Source organism: Myotis lucifugus, unplaced genomic scaffold (assembly GCF_000147115.1).
Source record: "Myotis lucifugus unplaced genomic scaffold, Myoluc2.0 scaffold_27, whole genome shotgun sequence".
Lineage (NCBI taxonomy): Eukaryota > Metazoa > Chordata > Mammalia > Chiroptera > Vespertilionidae > Myotis > Myotis lucifugus.
Genome location: NW_005871075.1, coordinates 254,146 through 258,491, shown reverse-complemented (window position 1 = coordinate 258,491; position 4,346 = coordinate 254,146). Strand labels below are relative to the sequence as shown.

The 4,346-nt window shown below is 50.6% G+C and overlaps 1 pseudogene; it reads right to left on the bottom strand.

Annotated features, from left to right (window-relative positions):
• Nucleotides 1-1,672: 1,672 nt before the first annotated feature.
• LOC102438895 lies at nt 1,673-4,128 on the bottom strand (annotated as a pseudogene).
• Between the last annotated feature and the right edge of the window lie 218 nt (nt 4,129-4,346).

Here is a 4,346-nt window from a genome sequence, read left to right as displayed (position 1 = left end):
TGGGAATGAAATGTGGACTTACATCTCTAAAGGCTTCTCCTGTACGTGCAGAAGCAAGGATAACATGAGAAAAGGTATCAATACAAACATGCACATAGCAAAGTTTGCCAAAAGATGGGACAAGAGTAATATCCATCTGCCATAAGTCACAGGGTCTAAGTCCTCTTGGACTAACTCCAGTAGCAGGACTAGGAAAATGAGTAGGACAATGGCCGCAGTCACGCACAATACTTCGAGCAGCTTCTCTAGATATTCGATAATATAGACGGAGAGCAGAAGCATTTTGATGGTGAATGGCATGAGACCGCCGGGCTTCTTCTAGAGCTGTACAAACTACTGGGCGAGTTAGTAGATCCGCCTGATAATTTCCTTCGCTTAAGGGTCCTGGTAGGCAGGAATGAGCTCTAATATGTCCAATATAGAAAGCCTTTTCTCGTTTATGAATGTAAGTTTGTAGCTGAGTTAACAAAGAGAAAATGGCTGTTCTTCCTTGTGGGAGAGAGGTGGTCTCAATATGAGGAAATAATTTACCTATATATGGAGAGTCAGTGTACAAGTTAAAAGGAACCTATTGCAATTGTTCAAAAGCATAAATGACTGCCAAAAGCTCTGTTCTCTGGGCTGACGTCTCTAGGGTTTGTTGAACATGGGTTATTGAGTCAATGATTATTACTGCCCTACCATTAGAGGAACCATCTGTGAATACTAAGGAGGCAGGAGGTGATAATGGCTCTTTTGAACATTTAATAGGAAATATAAACGGATGTAGGGAGAGAAATTGCAATATAGGTGATCTTGGCAAATGATGTAAAATTTGTCCTGGGAAGTTACCTATAGCTATTTGCCACTCTTCTTCAAATTGTAATAGTGTGTCTAATTGTTCTCTTTTATAAGGTATTATTATCTCAGTAACTTCTCTGCCAAAGAGTTCGATACTGCGTCGTCTACCTTTGATAATGAGAGTGGCCACTAGGGAGGGATAGGATGTTACAGTCTTCCTAGGAGTGACAGGTAAATGTATCCATTCTAATGGTCCTTCCTGCCATAATTTTTTTTTACAGCCTTAATATTCATGTATTTATTCTCAGAACATACAAACTCATCTTTTCAGAGAATAGAAAACAGAAATTTTATTCAGTGACTTCAAGATGCACACAGCCGGCTCACCCTGACCCACATCTAAAAAACTTCCCGGGGTGAGGGATGCCTGGGGTGCACAGCACCCCTTGGCACAGGGGCTGTGCACAGCTCTAGACAAGGCTCTCACCTTGTTTTATCATCCAAAAGGGCAAATGCTATCAAAATGATAATAAGAGTCCAAGGTTCATACTCCTCACAGTGCCGATCCCCTGGGTCATCGAGGGCAACACTGTTGCTGCAGCTTATGCAGTCAAGTCTGTGCGAAGAAACCCTCCCAGCAGCCTGGGAGGCAAAGCCATTGGCTGCCCCTGACACCGGCAATCCCCAAGTCAGCCGGAGGGGCAGAGCTGGGCCCAAACCTGTGGTCATTTGTTCTCCCTGTCTCCTGCAGCAGCTTCCCTCCTTTGCAGCCCACGCTCAGGCCTTCAAACCTGAGGGTCTAGCCAAGCAATCTGAATGTTTCCTAAGCCCCCATAAGAGTGAGGGCCTGGAAAGGGAGATGTGAGGGTCCTGAAGAACAGAAAGGGTGCTGTGTCAGGCAAAGATGGTCTCTTCCCGGCGCTTCTTGGTGAGGATGGTGCCTGGTTTGTGCTGGGCATCTGGGTGGTTGGTTAGCTCTGGGGGGCAGGAAGACACCGGGCTCTCCAGGATGGCTTGCTTCAGCTCATAGAACACAGCAGAATCCTCTTTGGTGAGGAAGGTGATGGCCACACCACTCTTGCCTGCTCGTCCCGTGCGGCCAATGCGGTGGATATAATCTTCAATGTTTTTGGCCATATCATAGTTGACCTCCATAGACACATCTTGGATGTCGATACCACGACCTGCCACATCTGTAGCCACCAAAATGTCCTTGGCCCCAGCCTTGAGGTTAGACAGTGCAAATTCTCGCTGCTCCTGGCCTTTTCCACCATGCAACGTACAAACATTGTACCCCATCTTCTCCAGGGATTTGGCCAAAACATCACAGCCTTTCTTCTGGTTGAGGAAAATGATGATGGGTGGGTCAAAGCCTTGCTCCAAGATTGCCAGCAGCGTTTTCCTCTTCTCTGACTCTGACATGAGGAAGACCTTCTGTTCCACGCGTTCCTGGGGCTTGCCTGCAGAGCCGCTGTACACCACGGCAGGTCGCCGAAGATAGCTCCGGGCCAGACGCTCCACGGCTGGGGGCATGGTGGCCGTGAACATGACCGTTTGGCGGTACTTATGTTTTCCTGACTCAAAGTTGGCCAACATCTTCTCAGGGTCCTCAGCCTCACCCGTGTCCGGCTTCTGGTTGGGGACAGGCATGTGCTCCAGGATCTTCTGGACGTCAGGTTCAAAACCCATGTGAACCATCCTCTCTGCCTCATCCAGAACCACGTGGGCACAGCAGCTCAGCACCAGATAGCGGTTTTCCAGCACATCGATCAGACGTCCTGGGGTAGCAATCACTATCTCACAACCCATGCACAGCCGGAAGCCCTGGTCTTCTCTGGAGACGCCGCCAATGACAGCCACAGTGCGGATGCCCAGTGGCTTCCCAAACCTGATGGTTTCTTCCTCAATCTGCTGAGCCAACTCACGGGTGGGGGCCAGGATGATAGCATAAGGGCCCTGGTCCGACTCTTCGATCCTGTCAATTTGGGGAAGAGTAGTGATCCAGACCAGCAACGGAATAAGGAAAGCTGCTGTCTTGCCGCTGCCAGTCTCAGCCACACCAATGATGTCACGATTCTGTAGCCCAATGGGAATTGCCTGACGCTGGATAGGTGTTGGTTCCTTGTAGCCACACTTATCAATGACCTCCAAGATGTGTGGGGGCAGAGAAGAGTCTTTCCATGATCGGATGGGATTAGGGATCTTGCCACCTTTGGCGGTAATGCTGTAGTTCTCACGGAAGATCCGCCAGTCCCTGTCTGTCATCTCATCTAACTTCTTCTGGGACCAATGACGATCATCTCAGCGCTGCTTGGCTTCCTTCTTACGAAGTTTGCGGAGTCTTGCCTCCTCCTGCTCCTTTTCCTCCAGTGTCCTCCTCTTCTCCATTAGGTCTCCATAGAAACGTGACTGTTCTCGTTTCTGCTGCTTTAGGTTGATGCCTGCCATGAAGCCTCGCCCCGACAACTGCCCCTGGTGCCGTTCTCTGTACAGTGGGTTGTAGTCGGTAGACGTGTCCTCAGATGCCTCCCACTCAAAGACAAACTTGCGGTCATTGAGAGGCCTCGCTCGGCGCCGCTTCTTAATGCCACCCAGGTAACGCCCCTTAATGGCAGGCAGTTCCTTGCTCTTATCCTCCTCCTCCCGGATCTTCTGCCGCCCTTCCTCATCCTCGTTTCCATTGGTCTCCCGTCCCATCCTCTCCCTGCGTTCCCGTCGTCCTCGCTCCTGAGGGTCTTCCAACATTTCCCTGCCCAAGTCTCGAAACTGCTTCCTTTCCTTCCTCTCTTCTTCAAGCATCTTCTGCCGCTCCTCCACCTCCTGCCGCCGCTGCAGGGCTTCCGCCTCTCGTTCTGCTTTGGACGGGAACGTGGGCGTAGCCTCAGCTTCTTCCTCAGCCTTTTTCTTGGCCAGAAGTTCCTCTAGGGATAATGGCTGGGCCTTAGGCTTCTTATCACCAGGTTCATCCTCGTCATCCTTCTTGGAGTCTCTGTCTTTCCGAGATTTAAAGTCTTTTCCTTGTCCAGGAGATAAACGGGATCGTTTCCGGTCCTTGTCCTGTCTGTGCCCACACTTAGCCCGGTCTCGGTCCTTCTTATTCCGATCCTGCTCCTTATCTCGCTCTCGGTGCCGTCGTCCTCTTTCCGTAGACTTGGACCAGGAACGGTAGCGAGACCGGCTGCCCCCTCGACGCCTATCCCTTGAACGATGCCGCTTTCTGTCTTTAGAAGGGGAAGATTTCCGGTCCAGGTCTCTATCCCGTTCTCTGTCAGGTGACCGAGATCGCTTCCTTTCCTCCTTGGAAGGTGACACATCACGGTCCTTCTTGTCAGCCAACTCTCCTGCCATCTAGGGGAACCCTGTTCGGGCACCAATTGTTGGGGTCCAGCCCCAGCAGGTCCAGGGGTTCCCAAAGGTGTGGACGGAGTCAGCAAAGAATGAATGACACGGAGACAGCGTTCAGTTGATCAGCAGCCTAGCCAGGTTCTCGCCAGGATCTCCAGCCAGGTTCTGTGTCTATCGTCCTATTACATCTGTATTTATACCAGTTGATTTTAATCCTATCC